Source organism: Bombus vancouverensis, chromosome 6, assembly GCF_051014615.1.
Source record: "Bombus vancouverensis nearcticus chromosome 6, iyBomVanc1_principal, whole genome shotgun sequence".
NCBI lineage: Eukaryota > Metazoa > Arthropoda > Insecta > Hymenoptera > Apidae > Bombus > Bombus vancouverensis.
Window position 1 is genome coordinate 7,208,249 of NC_134916.1, and position 16,130 is coordinate 7,224,378.

A 16,130-nucleotide genomic window follows, 5' to 3' on the forward strand; every position below is an offset into this window, starting at 1 on the left:
CGCAATGCAAAGCAACGAAACGGAACAGCAGATCTTATAGCTCCGTTACAACCGGCTAGCTGACCGATCCCAATGAATACGGCCGGTACCACACCCGCTCGGGCATTTCGAGCGGAATGATCGAGAGATAAACTCGTTCGTCCGCCACGCCGCACCGCGCCAAACGAATACGCTTCGCGTAACGAGTCTCAGGTTTCCCGACGTACAGCTAAACTATCGCATTAGGTCGTCTCCAATTTGAATTTGATGCAACGCGACAACTTTGCATACGCTCCATCTTCCACTGCGAACGCTTCTCTTTCTTTCTTTCTTTCCACTTTTGAAAATGGCACGAAAGTCCCATTCTTCCTTATGTTCTTCTTTATGTCCTTTCTCGTTGTTTCATTTCCAAGTCTATGGCTTTGCCTAATCAACATTTCGGTTTCGAGTAAGAGAACGTTCTTTTCCCTTTTTCGTTAAATTCCTGGTCAAATCTTCTCTTTAAACGAACTAATTATCCTCAGTTTTTACTCTTACACGGTATCAAAATTCTCATTTTTATTTAGTTCAACTGTTTAATTTAACTCATTGTCAACACGTACGAATCAAGCGTACCTTAGATGTCAGGTACAGCGAGGGAATAATTTTTCAAAAATCGTTCGAATAGAGTTGTCAACGGTGCAACAAATAGCGTCGAAATGAGCATTTCTCGCCAATAATTAATAGTTCTCGACGATTTCAGCGGTTTGAGTGATTTGAATGAATGAATGAATGATGAATTATTTATAGCTGGAAATATTATTATGTAATATGGATGTTCAAAGTATGTACACACTATCCGTCGCTTTGTTACGCTTTCCGCGTAATTTATTTAATAAGAGATGGTAATTAATACATCCGTGAACGTGTTGCAAATATTAATTCAACGTAATATGCTGCTATATATTTTGCCACAAGTTAACATCTAGAAACAAGTTTTTTCTTATTTTCCATGAAAAAATGTATCCTTCCGCAGTCACTTTGTCATCGATATATATTCGCCATACTATAGAGGAAAATAGAGAGACACAGGGTGTCTCGATGTTTCTGCGCAGAACTTTGCAAACATGTTCTATCGTATAAACAAAACTATGGAAAAGACGTGATACAAACATGGGTTGTAAAATGCATTATTAAAATGTCATAACAAAAATACGAAATGATGACGTTCTGCTAATGTTTTACTTGTTGAGATCGTTGATTTGGTCAACCAGTTCGGCAATGGTTAGACGATCATTGTTACCTTGAACGATGGATAAGTGGAGCGGAATCAATTGCTCGCAGAGAGCCCCAAGGAGATCACCAGATATCACGTCAGTGGATTTTTACTTGTGGGGAACTGTAAAAGAGAAAGTTTATCAAGAATTAATGCAAAAGATTCGCGACGTATATGCTGCAATTAAGGAAAACGAATAAGAAATTAGTAACGCGATAGATCCTGTTTTCTGTATTAAGCGGATGATACTTCAGCATATTCATAATAAAGGGCAACATTTTGAAATGGAATCATAATACGAACTGACAATCTATTCCTATGTGGTATCGCACGAAGAAAGCAGTCCGTTATCATTTCATCTTTTTTTAACTTTATAACTTCTTAACAAAGCATTTAAGAGTGTATAAAAAAATATGGGAAAAGACGCGTATATAGCGGGTGTTCAACGAAATTGTACATTTGTACAATTGTAGCACGAACAGAAGTTGACCAGTTTCGAATCGGCTACTGATTTGCTACACGTAAGGTCGTTAAAAAGTGTTTGTTTCTACAAAAAATCAAGGTCGCCTCGATTTTTTTAAATGGCACGATGAGTTGTATTTTTGTGAATTTATTGATTCATAGAAACGTTAACGCGTTAAAATTTCGTTTAATAGGGCGTTAGATCAGATGTTTACGATAACGTTTGTACTTTCATTCAAGATTTCTCAGCTGAAGGTCATTCGATGGTCGTAGTCAAGTTAGATCGTTAAACTCGTTGTGAAAAAGTCAAGGTGACGCTGATTTCTTTTTTAAAGAGAGAAGCACTTCTTGTCTATTTTAAGCGTCGCAATTTCTAGCTGATTCAAACAGATCAATTTTTGCTTGAAACATCCTTTTTGTTATATTATCGGCAGTGCTTAAAGGATCGTGCACACCGCGTCGCAGAAAACACCCTGTATACATATGCATATGCGACGTATCGTTCTAAAATAGGTAACGACGCTGCAGCACCGTGGTTAAGATATAGGAAATTCATTCGCAAATGAATATGTTAATATAATTTTGACGAGCTGGAAAAAATGTATGGAAATACGAAGAGATTAAAATCGTGCATGATACGTACTTGGTACTCTTGCGAATCTTATCGGAAACATTAGTAGCAAAGCAACGTTATGGCGGATCGTTTCCTGGCCGGAGCCTTGGAATTAATTATAAGATACGTATTACATTATGTACCGGTGAATTCATTTTCTTGCTCCTTTTGTTTGTAACCGGCACGTACACGGGGTATAGAAAGTTGGAAGTTGGTTCATTGTTCCCTTCCGGACGTGAGAAATACGTGAAACATTTTGAGTGACAAACCGCGACTCTGTCTCTCTCTTACTTTCTCTCTCTCTATCGAGAAAAATAATCGCGTAACGCATTTACCCAGCAAGCTACGCAAATATTTTTTACCCTCGTTAACTGTTTGTGTCTTGAAGGTACCGTAAAGAGTAGCAATCTCATTAAAAATATTGCTATAAATCTATGCACGAAATCTACTTGTTAGAACAATGCTGTTATTAGTTTGGGGTTAGGTTGGCGTTAGGTTAGGGTTAGGCACGCAAAAAGATAGAAGACTCTGGCAACGAATAACCCTGTATCGATATTCATATTTATAGTTTTTATTATTTTAACGATTTTAACGATTGTAAGAGATATTTATAGATACTTGGCGTATCGAACGCGTTCTATTTGAACAGTTTTAAAGTGTCTAAAAGAAAGATATCACGGTAGGCAAGAACATTATGGTATAGCCGAAAATAGAAAATATAGACGAATTAAAGGACCTTAATCATGAAAGAATAGAATATCCAAGGTGTCGAGACGTTGTAATTAACGACGTTGTAATTCGCATCGTAATTCGCGAGTTCGATCCCTCTTTCTCCTTTTTTCTTCTTTTTCCATTTTTTTTTTTTTTTTTCGAATCGAAAGTATTACTCGAACATGCGAATGTCATTAACGAAGAGCTTTCGTTGGCATTGCAGTTGTTATTTTTTGAAAGCGCGGTCGAGTGGATTTTCGCGTGTCCCCGTGATTATTCGCCAAACGCTGGGACAGGCACGCGCGAAAAGACCATGAAAACAGTCGAGACGAGCACGCGCATTTCTATCGATATCGAAGTGCTGTGCGCATCGCGACAAGAATAAGTCTCGCCGCGCTTTTCAGCTGTGTATTTTTGCATCGCGAGCGGATCGCGCAATTTACGCATGCAACGAGCGTAGAAAGCTAGAAGACGGTTCATCGCACGGCAGAACGTGAGAAATACTTACACCACTCTACTTTTTTTTTCCAGCCACCGCTCCTCCTTCACCTGTGTTCGTATACTCCACGCGCAGATTGCCTGTGTGTATACTAAACTCTAGTCCGTGCACGAAAAATAAAAGCACTGCTGCACTTCCCCGCCCCTATTAAACAGGTATGTAATTGCCGGATAAAAACAAAACTGCTGCTCTACGTGCTGCGGTTTGAAAAAATCCTCGTAACCGGGAATCGAACAATGAGAAGAGGAAAAGGGGAATAGAAAATTGTTCGGTGCCTGGAATAGACGCGATTTTATTCATAGATCCCACGAGAATTATCGAGTTATTACGAGATTTCATAAGCGGCCAAGCTTATAATGTTCTCGATTGTTTTTCGCAATTTCCAGCGCAGCACGACGCGGTCCGCTTGATGAATTGTTGATTTGCTTCGCTTCGTTTCGCTCGAACAAATAGAAACGAGAACGAAGGCCAACGAAGAAATAGGAAAATAAAAGGGAAGAAAGGGAAAAGCCAAAAGGGCAGAGTAGGTACTTGCGTTTACGTACACGTACGCGCAAGTGCACAATACGTAGACTCGCGAGTGCACGCGTAGATAAGTATCGATAGGGAGAGACCGGTTCGTTCTTTACGACAACGTCGAACGCTTTTTGGAAGACCAATTTAATGGCCACGTAACTGCCTAGACGTATACATACGTGGTCATTCGCATTCATACACATTCGCGTCAGTATACGTGGACCGATTCAGTTTAGACACCCACGTGGCGTCCATTATTCAGATCGTGTTCTACGTTCGAAGAAAAGAAATCTGCTTTATCATCCTCTCTACTATGCTCATATTCTTTGCTGAGAAATCACTGCTCAGACGCGGATAACACACGTCGTTATCCGCTCTTTTGGACCTTTCGAGAAGCGCTATGGACGAGGAAGGCGAATACATGGAAGCAATTCCAGGGAGAGAGAGAGAGAGAGAGCGAAAGGGAGAGAGAAAGCAAGAGAATATCGATAGCCATGGATATATAGGTACACGTTTAAGAAACAGAGACCGGTTCACGCTTTACGACGATGTAACCGTGCTATTCACAGGATTCAATAGATAGCATCTATACGTTCGTACAAGTGAACCGATACTGATGCCCACGCAGTCTCTATTACCCACGTCGCGTCACGCTTCTCGTAATCGAAGGATTACAAATATTACAATTTATATTTATATTATATTTAGTTAACTTTCCGATCGACCGAATGTTACGAAATTTGCATTCTACCTACTAGCTAGCGATCCTTTTATCTGCATGTGATTTTTTTCGTTTTATGTGTTAACGTTGCCTTTAAACATCGTTTCTTTAAAACATATCCGATAATCATCTTTTTTATCGGAGCATAAAGTTAGAGCATGCGAATTGCCAGAGATTACCGAGTTGCCGAATCACGTATCGACATCCGTCCGTAATAGCCAACATTTCCCTAGGGCTCATTCCACCCTTTTCAACATATTTTAATTCCGGTATTCAGGCAGAATGAAAATTACAAACGAGATATCATGGTCGATACATGATTACCATGATAAATTTTAACCACCCTGTAAAATCCGGCAGCGGATGACGAGCCTACGGTTCGAACCTACGGAGAAATAGATATTATAATCGAATAGGAGAGAGGAGATGAAAAATTGGCAGAGTAGCATCGTCGGGCTTCCACCGGTGAAACCGATGAGATGTTTCAGAGAACCGAATCGGCTGCACCGTTTTAAACCGGAGCTGCGACTCGAATGGAATATTTTCTCGCTCGTGTCGATCGCTTTATGATCGAAATTCTAGTTATGAAAATTCAAAGGAAGCGCTAATACCAAAAGACAACCGCGCCAGACAAGTTATATACACTGAGATTAATAAGGAATTACGAACGAGCTACACTAATCTAGAGTTTCGTAAGCGGTGTCATCTATGTATGTATATGTATCTCATTTGCACGCGCCAGGTTAAATAGACTGCATTTGTAATAAAGATTCGCTCTGCAGAAACTCTGAACCCATCCAATTATTCGAACGATTCGAATTAAATTTGTAGTCGTGTCGTATTTACGGCGTATAGCGAGAAGAATTTTGATATTTAAAATTGAACGGTCACGAGATCTTACGACCGATTTTCTTTACTATCAACCTTCCTTTTATTTACCCTTCATAGGATGGACCAAATATAATAAAATGTTATAAGCTGCTTTCTTTCAAACGCGGTTTCGATTTTTAGTTTTGTAAATGATACGTTTGAACGTATCTTGTTTCGCTGTGTATCGCTCTGATTAAACTTTGATATAAGAATCGAACAACGTAAGTAGGATATGAGCTAATTTACAAAAAAGAACTGTTTGCACCGTGATTTCCTAAAAAACAGCTTGTAACACTTTATTTGATCTAACTTGTACACACGTATGTACATCTTTCGTGCAATCGAATGTTTCGTAAAAAAATGATGGCAATTTGTTTATACGGATAGTACGTGATAAATTAAATACAATTTGCTCGCTACGATATTAGATACTTTAATTGAAATTGTACGATATTGGAATTTTATTTATTTAGCGATTAACGCGCACATACCGCGTGTTATTCGCTGTTCGGAAAAAGCAGGAAATGGTGTTTAATTAAACATAAAATAATGCCATATGATATAGTATGTAAATATCGATGAAATCTTACCTTTGTTACTCTTTTCAAACTTTACGATATAATGTATGTCGGAGTCAGGTTGGAATTTTGGGACGTTCGATAAACCTTTACTTATTTTACCGTCGCGGATGTAGCTAATGTTTATCGGTACAAATGTGGACACTACAAGAGGCTATGAATAACAACGGCGATAGGATGGTCGAGGTGATGGTGACAACGAATTCAGGTTCGATAACGAATGACAAGTATCAACGTAATACACGATTCGGGTAACTTTCTCGATAACTGAATCAGCAATTCGTCCAACGATTAACTCACCCGTAATCCAAATGAAACTACCCTTATATATTCCTGTCGCCACTTCTCGGGTCAATCTTTGTTTTTAAGGAGAGCCATATAATCGTTTCATACCTCTGTCAGGTACACGTCCCTCCCGTGACCGTGGCTACGTCTAGTGTCACTTCGAGCCCGAACCCATCGTCATAAAGCCAGATTGCAACATTAGAACTATTTCTTATTTTTATTACTTAAGTGTAGCTATAGCAAAAGTCTGGACTAGGGTATTGGGGTTTTTCCCAACATTCCGGATGGAAAATCCCGATGTTCTTTCATCTCCGATATGTATATATTACTAATGTGAGATATAGTGTACCATTACATGATATAACACTTAAACAGAACAATCAGTTACGTCGTTTCTTGCGTTGTATCATATAACTTTCGTTATAAGCTGAAATATTCTTTGCCATTTTCGATTAAAATTCAACATATGAAACAGAAAAAACACGAAAGAAAAGATCGAATACATCGCAGCATGTGCAAATTAAACGGAACATTTGTTCCTATTGTATACCAATTGAACTCGTCAATTTATCGTCGTATTAAAAACTTATCTACCAACGATATCGTGAATTACATTCATCACTACGTTTTCGGTCGTCAATTTGATATTATATTTAGTTTTTACCATACAGAAAGGAAAATAACTTGGGCGTCCAGAAAAAGAAACGCTACATGTATAGCTACATAAATACCGTCTAAAATTATCGACTTTTTAAAACAGTTATTTACACGCATGTCGATATACCCAACATCGAAATACGCGTGTATAATTTGGAATAAAAAGTACGAATAGCTGACGTTGAATCTTAACGTGCTTATCAATAAAACACGGTAAAAATTGAAAATATCAAATATGGTAAAGCGATGATCATTTTTTTACGTTAACTTTTATCATTTATTACATCTTTCTGATTAATCGCCATTAAATAGTCGAGAACCGTGAAGAAACAAGTATAATACAAGCTATTGTAAAAAGTAATTCTCTATCGAAGTATTTATTTAACGAACACTAGTTCTCGTTTCCCTTGCAATCGGAAGAAAATACGTTAAAGTTTATGGCACTGTCCACGACGCTGTAGAACCGTTGATATCGGCGTTCTTCTCGTCATTAGCTTCGATTTGAGTCAGGCTCAGCATTTCTTTGAGATTTCATCGAGAACTACGCACTGAATGAAAGAGGAAAAAGCAAGAACGCGGCAAAGTTATTTTAATTATTTGAAATAAATATTTACGTTATATCCCGCGAAAAGAGATAATCGACGAGACGTTATTCATACATATTCTATTCTACTGCTTGTCAATTTATTACGATCTTAAAAATGGATAAAACGAACGGTCTTCGACAAGATGAAATCGTTGAAATTCTGTTTATTAATAGTTCTTATTTAGGTCAGTTATAATATATGATACGTATAATTGTTTTCGTATTCGAATGAAAATCACACGTATGGAACGAGGATGGAAAAAGTAACATACAGCATTCTAACTATTCCCGTTGAAATTATCCAATTCAAAGGAAGATACATGGATATTTGTATTCCAATAGGAATGTTGTTCAACTGAAACCATGTATAATGCGAAATTGAGAGAGAGAGAGAGAGACTATGGGATCATTAATATTAACATTCCTTGCATTAATTCCCGTTTGAGTTCGGTTATATTAAAAAGATCAACCAAATAAACCAACGGAAATGGAAAAGAATAGCTGAAGAGAATCGCTGTCAGTTAATGCCTTTCTGATAATGCATAAATTTGTGAGAAAGATTGGAAAATTTTTACCCAAGAACTATGAGACGTATATATCTAAGCAATATAATTTTCGCTAGCAACCGTCCTTTGACAATTTGTTTCGATAATACTTTCCAGTTTTAATGAAAAACTGTGCGAGTTCGAAATATAAAACAACGCTACTGTAGGAATAAAAGCTATTCGCAGATAAAAAGGAAAAAAGATGCTACGATTAAAACCGATTGCGCAAAAAGATGTATAATTTGCTGTTAGAATTTATTTGATAATAATTATTCGCCGATTGGTGTATAAACGAATATGACCAAGCGACATCAGCACTTTTCTCAATGTCAGTTTCGGTTTGGGACCGTACTTATCGATTAGCCCCGCCGTCTCTTTCCACGATTGTTCCACTCTTGTCTCCGGTGTCGCATTGGTGCGCGCCCCAGAAACGCCGTGCCGCGGCCGTACGCTGGTATGCGAGGCACGGTAATTACGAGGAAACGAGGAGGACTCTGTAGATGCATCCAACAAACGAACCAACGAACGTGGAGAATCCAGAAGGACGTGCAGTTCGCTACGAGACAACGATTTTTAGGGGAACATACGGGCAATTTCGTGGCAATTTTTCTCGTGCCATAGAAACGGTGATATGGTATTTATCTGAGTCTCGTCAACCTCCTGGACGTCGTATTAAAGCGACCGCCGAGCCTTTTTCCGCTCGATACGCCGATATTTCTATCCTATTCGAGTGTACGTGATTTTATCGATCAATTTCTCACTTTCAGATGTCGTCGCTGTGATCTTCTCTTTTTTATTCTTTGTTGCTCTGATTCACACGCATTTACGCTTCACTTGCTCGCTTGCGCATTTGATCTTTCGTGATACGATCATCGCAGCTTTTCGGCAAAGTATCGTCAATTTTGGTTTTCAATTTTTGACTCGTTTCGATGGGAACGACCAATCGACCTCAGACTCGACCACTTCGAAACTACGTTCACTCGTTTCTCGGTAGATATATCAAAGCATAGCGATGCAGAATTAGACGCGTAATATAAAACACACTTGAGTATCTTGCAAGTTCGATTCTCTATTGTTGGAGTGGAATACAACATTCATTAGGTTACAGAAAGAGCGATGCGAAGTATAGCTCGTGGCATATCAGCTAAATCTCACGACATATGACGCGACGTGACATCAGCGTATTATACGACGAAATATAGTAACTTTAAAAATATTCTTAACGTATGATACGATACAGATACTCGGAAACGTAGATACTTATTCGTGAAGGCCGTTATAAATGTAATTGTAACGAAGCGAACTGCGATTAACTTTTGTCTATTTGGAAAGTTGAAAAAAAGAAGAAAAACCAATAACCCTGCTATGTATATTATTGGCGTGGAAGAGAAGTTTACGGCAACGTTGTGCGTAAAACTTTAGCCTCGATACTAAAGAGAAAACTCGAGCAATGGTATTCTCGATGGAAGCTTTTAAAAATGAGTTTAATTCGCCGACGACGTACCAGTGATATACGATTTTGGTGTAAACGCGCGAAATCCTTTAGCGATACCACGAGCGGATTTGTTAGTTCCGTTTTATCTATTTCAGTAATAGTTTAGCCATATAGCTCGCGTAGAAAGTTAGAAGGCGTTTCATTACATTGTGAACGTGAGAAATATGCACACCGTTTTGCCTGTCTTTCTCTCCTTTCCTTCATTCCGGAACGTTCGAGGTTACACGTTTCAGTGAAAAACATTATGAAACAGCCCTCCAAGAATAAAATGAATAAAATACCAATAGGTTTTTTTGCCGTTACCCGAGCTGAAATAGCTGGTTGGCCTCGATATCCTCTAAAACGGAGTTTTCACAGCAAATTTCGTGAAATTATCTTGGTTAGCTTTGTCAGATAATCGATTGGGTCTGCCTTTTAGAAATACCTCTGAAGATTAACCTACGTACGTAAAATAATTACGCGTCTTGCGACATTTCACTCGTAGCGTAGTACGCGAGAAGCTTTGTCACCGAGCAACGAGACAAAGTTTGAACGTATTACGTCTTCACAACTATGACCGCTGTCAGCTTTGGACGACCTCGCGATCTCGTATTGTAAACAGCCCGAAATGTACGGGAATGCTAGTTCCACGATGGACATTTAAAGGAACGATCGAAATTATAACGACGCTGCAACTTAATTGCTCGTAATTTCTCGAACTGCTCGCCATTTCTGTTTTTGCTCGTTATCTTCGTTATTACGCCATTTGCAAAAACCACTCTGCATACCCGTTGCAACAGGGACCGCGCAACAAGCTCGCGATAATAATTGTAATAATTTCGATAAAAGTTTACGAGCTCGGTAGAGAGAGAGAGAGAGAGAGGGGAGCAGGAAGAGAGACAGAGAGAGAGAGAGAGAACGGGCGCGGTTCCGATAGATCGGGAACGGGACTGAAATTAAAAATGACGAACTCATTCGAATGGTGCCGCACACGCGTTAATACGTCGGACTCGAATGTCTCGCATTAAAAGCACAACGAGACGCCCATTATTAAAACGGGAAAACGAGCAATAAGAATAAACGGCGAGCAAAATAAAGAAACAAAAAGGGGGCAAAAAGAGAAGAGTCGAAAGGGAGCAAAGGGTGGATCGGGTGAAAAAGAGAGGAGAAAAGCAGAAAAAAGAAGGAAAAATGAGACGAGAGTGCAACGGAACGTTAGACAAAACACGCAGAGAGCATGAACACGCATTCGCGTCTATCGAATCGACGCGACGTGTTCTTTGGTTGCTCGTGGACGACCGCGTGCGTGTACCGACGTTCGTCATCGATCTACGATGCCGTAGCAAAGAATGCGCGCGACCATATCGTTCCGCTTCTAACGAGCGATTATTCGTCACACGTTCCATCTTATTATCCTTTGTACGGTAGACAGGCAGGCAGTGAGTCATTTCTTTAAACTCGTTAACTCGTTACAAGCCAGCAGCTTCGAGAGAGAGTCATCCCCCCTTGCCCTGCTGGCGCTGTCCCATTCTGTCCGTGTGCAACGAGGCCGGCTGGGTCGATCATCGTATATATAATATAGGAGAGGAGAGAGGAGAAAGCGTGGCGAGGGTGTTCTCACAGCGTGCTGTGTACGCGCGCGAAGGTGCAAATAATAATAATGGCAATAACTAAGGGCTCGAGCGAAGCGTGGAGCGTTCGAAGAGTCGAGAGAGACGTGAATGATATAAAAGCCGGGATTGGATCGAAGGGTGCTCGAAGACTCATAACCGTTCTGAGTCGGTTCGCGGTCTCTTCGCGCTTGGTTCTAGGTTCTAGCCGAGTTGCCGCGACTCCGTGGCTGGCTGCCGGCCGATGACGAAGACGGAAGAGGCGAAGCGCCGCGAGCGCTGCCGTAACACCGACAAACATCGACGTAGCGGCGACGGGCCAATGGTAAAGGAGCGAACGAGTAACAAGGACAAAAGTATCGAGGTGGACGCGCGAGTGAGAAGAAGGGAGAGAGACACGCCCTGCTGCAGGTCGATAACGGAACCAACGCATCCTCTCGTGGCTCTCCGGTAGCTCTTCTTGCTCACCCAACCTTCCCTCCGCTGCTTCTTCCTTCCACTAGCTACCCTCCTACTACTCTCTCTTCTCTCTGACTCACCCATCTCTTCGCTCTCCCGCCCCTCTATCCTTTCTTTCGACCTTCTCCTTCTATCGCGCATAGTCACGTACCACACCCGCCATTCTATCCGTGCCGACTGAGCGCCTGAGCGGACTTTGCCGACCGTACATACCTACCTACTCCATCGCGAGCAACGCTATATACATACATACCTTACCAACTCTTTTTCTCTCACCCTCTCGCCCCCTCTTCGTACAACTCTGCTCCCTTTCGTTTCGTTTCGTTCCGATTTGTTCCGTTCCGTTCCGTCCTCTGCTGTCCCGTCCCGTCCCGTTCCGTCCCGTCCCGTTCCATTCCGTTCCGTTCCATTCTGTCTCATCCCGTTTCATTCTCGCCTTCATCTTCTGCTTTTCCTTTTTCTATTTCTTTTCTTACGTCCTTCTCCGTCGTTCTATTCGCCTAGCTACTTCCAAGATACGACATGGATCACATTATCAGACGCATCTAACCTTCGAGAAGGCTACGCCTCTCGGCGTAGCGTGCCAACCAAGCGAACGAGTAGACTGTTTCCGAGCGAAATGAACCAAATACAGTTTGTATCTAATATGTAAGTATGTATATCTATCTACCGATGTACTTGTACGCAATGTATGTATATCTTGCGCCCTGCTACAAGACCGCATTTCTTTGCCCGAGTATACGCGTTCTTATGTACACGCTGCACGTGTGTGTACTCTCGACAAGCAGACACGTATACAATGAGCAGAGAGGAGTATGCGTATACACACGCACGACCCGTCGAGAGATACGTATCATCGGATCGAACGACGGTAGCCAGGGAACCGGGGCAGGCAAGTCGCAACGCCTCTCCCTTCTTGTCACCCATCACCCTTTTTCGTCTCTTTTCGTATCCGTCCCTTTTCTTTCCCTTTCTTTTTTCATTTTTCTTCTTTTTTTATTTTTTTTTTTTTTTTTTTTGGTCACGACGTTAACCCAACGAGGCAAAAACAGCAAGGGGTACATCGAAGACGGTCGCCGGGATCCTTGTTTTCGTCGGTCGTGCTTCGAACGCGCTCGCACTCCGTGCCGCTTTTCCTCTCTCCGTTTGTTCGTTCGTCCGATTGCTCTGTTTATTGCGCTTCCAGGACGATCCCAGGTAAGAAAAAGTCGACTACGAAGAAATGCTCGTGCGGGAGGGGGCGAGTCCTCGCTCCTTGCTGCCGCGCCGCTTGCCGTGCTTCGGCCTTCGATCGCTCGCTCACGCTCGTGCGGTCCGCTATGTTCTACCATTTCCTTCGGCTACTACTAGGAAACGAACCTCCGACGCGAATCAATCAAAGCTATTCTACCGGCAAGAAGATTTAATATACAACGATATATTTCTACAACGGACATCTTTTCGACGCTCGCGCATCTCCAGTCTTAATTGGATTTATTGGTTTTATTGAACGGATGAATGGATGTTTATAGGAAGGTGAACCACGCTCGTCACCGGTTCGGTCTCTCCGATCCTGACCGATTCAGACAGATTCGCTTACGATTCATAGGTTGCTGGTGCACGTCTTAACGATGATTCGACTAATAAGCTCGATGGCCATAACGGGTGATTCTTGCCGATGTTGTAAATCTTATCGTGACTGCAAAGACAGCGAGTCCCTAACGAGTAAGCTTTCCTTTCGACGAGATGCTCGACTCGAACTCGTTTATTATTCGAACGGGAAAAGCTATGTTTTCGTCAAAGCTACCACCGAGACGTGATTTGACGGAATCATCGGCCGGTGTGGATGCTGTTACGATTGAGGAAAATTCCGCAAAGGTCAGATGGCCTGAACCTTTTTCCCTCTGCAACGCACTCCTGCTATAGTTTTAACACTTGTTCAACATTCGCGAGGAAACGACGTTTTTTGGATATGAGTAGCACATCGAGGAAAGAATCTCTCGGGCACACGACGACATCGACCGAAATTGGGACAACGTAATCTTTCGTGATTAAGTTGAGCTTCGAATATGAACTTTTCGCATAGCAAGCAGAGATGATCGACGTTCTTTACCAAGGGGACCTCCAGAGATCCTTGAAAGACCTCGTAATGTTCCATACCGTTCTACCTGTTCCCATTGAACGTCCGACGAGAATGACACCGACGATTTTTACTTTGGTAAAACTATTGATTCGCAACTGTTACGATCTAACGTATTTTACTTTGTTCCACTTTTTTGCACCCTAAACATACGATCGCGATCGCGATATACGTAATTGCTTGTTCCCTGCATACAGGGTGATAAAGCATCGCAGTGTTAGTTTATATTGCAAAGAGTTCGCTCTGTGTATATAAAATATACCTTTATGCTGTTTTAATTAATTTTTCTCCACCGTTAACACGTGTTACGAGCAAAATATACGTATACTTAATTAACCATGCAGGCAGATGAATTTCGCGTTAATGCGTCATCGATTTCGCGGATCTTCGCGCTGTTTTTGATGCACCCGTTGTTTTGTATTTTTAAGTACGAATTTTATATATACGGTGTTGAAAAATAAGGGGGTAAGTAAGGAAGTTTATGAACATGTACCGCTTGCCGAGAGGGGTAACGAATGATTAACCAACATAGACGGAAAAATCAATTCTTTCCTCCTCTGTCTCTTAACGATGCGTTAAATAGAGATAAAAGAAGATATTGGAAAAAGATATTCATTGAAAAGATGTAAAGCACGTACGAACGATAACGATATTATATCATACGAGCGACGATGATCGTGTCGAAATCAACGAAAAAATTATAATAAGATACGAAACTTTATACGTATCTTTTTTCAAGGCAGATGTTTGATACATCATCCTTTAATACGAATACGATATTCGCATGTGTAAATCACGAATCAAATTGTTCGATGTTCGTACACAATTTCCATTCATCGTGGTAGTTTGGTTACATTGTTTGTGTCCAACGTATATCCCTAAGAGGTGATGTAAAATTACATTTTATACTAGCAAGTATTGATTTTAGGCTCTACGTTGGTTAAGCATATTTTGCTTCTCTCTACCTGTGAGCGAGCGGTACGAACCCACAGAGTCTCTTAGACTCTTTCATCTCGAACATTTTGTGTAAATATTTGATTTGAATTTTGGAAAGATCGCTCGACGTACGAATTCGTTAATCTTATTTCGGATAAAATAATAAAAGTTCGAATTGGAATATACGTTGTTACATAAGCATGTGCCTGTTAAAATATAGAGCTTCTGGAACTAATACAGCGTAAAAAATCGAGCGGCATCTTCCGTTCCAATTTTCCGATTACATAAAAGATTTCTATCATTTCCGTCGTGTCGCTATTTGAGACAGCTGAGACTGGATTTCGCAAAGTATCACGATAAATCACACCGGGCTTTTCGTTCACATTTCGCCGTAATTGAATCACCGATTTGCCCTGAATTTGGAGCACAGTTCTAGGCTACCTATGACCCGGCTATGTTCCCTTTACACGTACGTACATAGACGTGTTAAATCTACACACATAGGTTTCAATTTATACATATAAGTGTAGTAGGGATACGTAGGCATGTGGAGGTATGCCAAGGATGCATCTGCCACGACGCGATGGTCGAATGCATAAGTGAAGATTGCATGCGATGGAACACATTCTTCGCTAAAAACCTTCAAAAATTTCGCTCTGCTCCGCTCCTGCTGGATGGAGTCCGACCACGTCAAACGTAGCGGCGCGGCAGCATGTTTTATTCGTCGAGCAGAGAGCAAGCAGGAATATTTTAAAAGTACGAGAATCGTTTCCCCTATTTACACGCGGTGCTTGGTTCGTTTAACACTGGCGAGCGTTCAATAATTGGTAGGAAAAAGAATCGTGCACGATTTTCTCCTTTTTTCCTATCTTTCTCTCTCCCTCTGCCTCTCTTTATTTTTTACATTGCTTTTTTAGTTCATTGTTTTTGCGAACGGCACACCGCATCGACGTATGTATTCCTCCCGATTGAAAATGTTCGTTGGCATCGTTATTGTTCCATTGCGATTCACGCGATTCAGTGCATTCGATATCGCACGCCGCGCCGGTCCGCGGTATGACTGGCGGATGGCTTGGCGAGAAAACAAAACGAAATACCTGGATGGAAGGATGACTCTCCGGTGATTTCCATCTGCGACTTTAGCGAGCTTCCCCATTGACAATTAGCGAGAAAACTGATCGAAGATAAATTCAATTTTTCAATGGATAGCGAATGCATACTCGCGGGTTACGCAAAACGCGAGAACCGCTGTATC

At 41.2% G+C, this 16,130-nt stretch overlaps 1 long non-coding RNA gene across 1 annotated transcript; it reads right to left on the reverse strand.

Annotated features, from left to right (window-relative positions):
• Positions 1-819: 819 nt before the first annotated feature.
• LOC143302849 (uncharacterized) lies at positions 820-12,067 on the reverse strand. The gene is made up of 2 exons (XR_013058667.1): positions 11,901-12,067; positions 820-1,357 (listed from the first exon to the last, which is right to left on the reverse strand). It is a non-coding gene; the product is annotated as an uncharacterized LOC143302849 (long non-coding RNA).
• Positions 12,068-16,130: the final 4,063 nt, after the last annotated feature.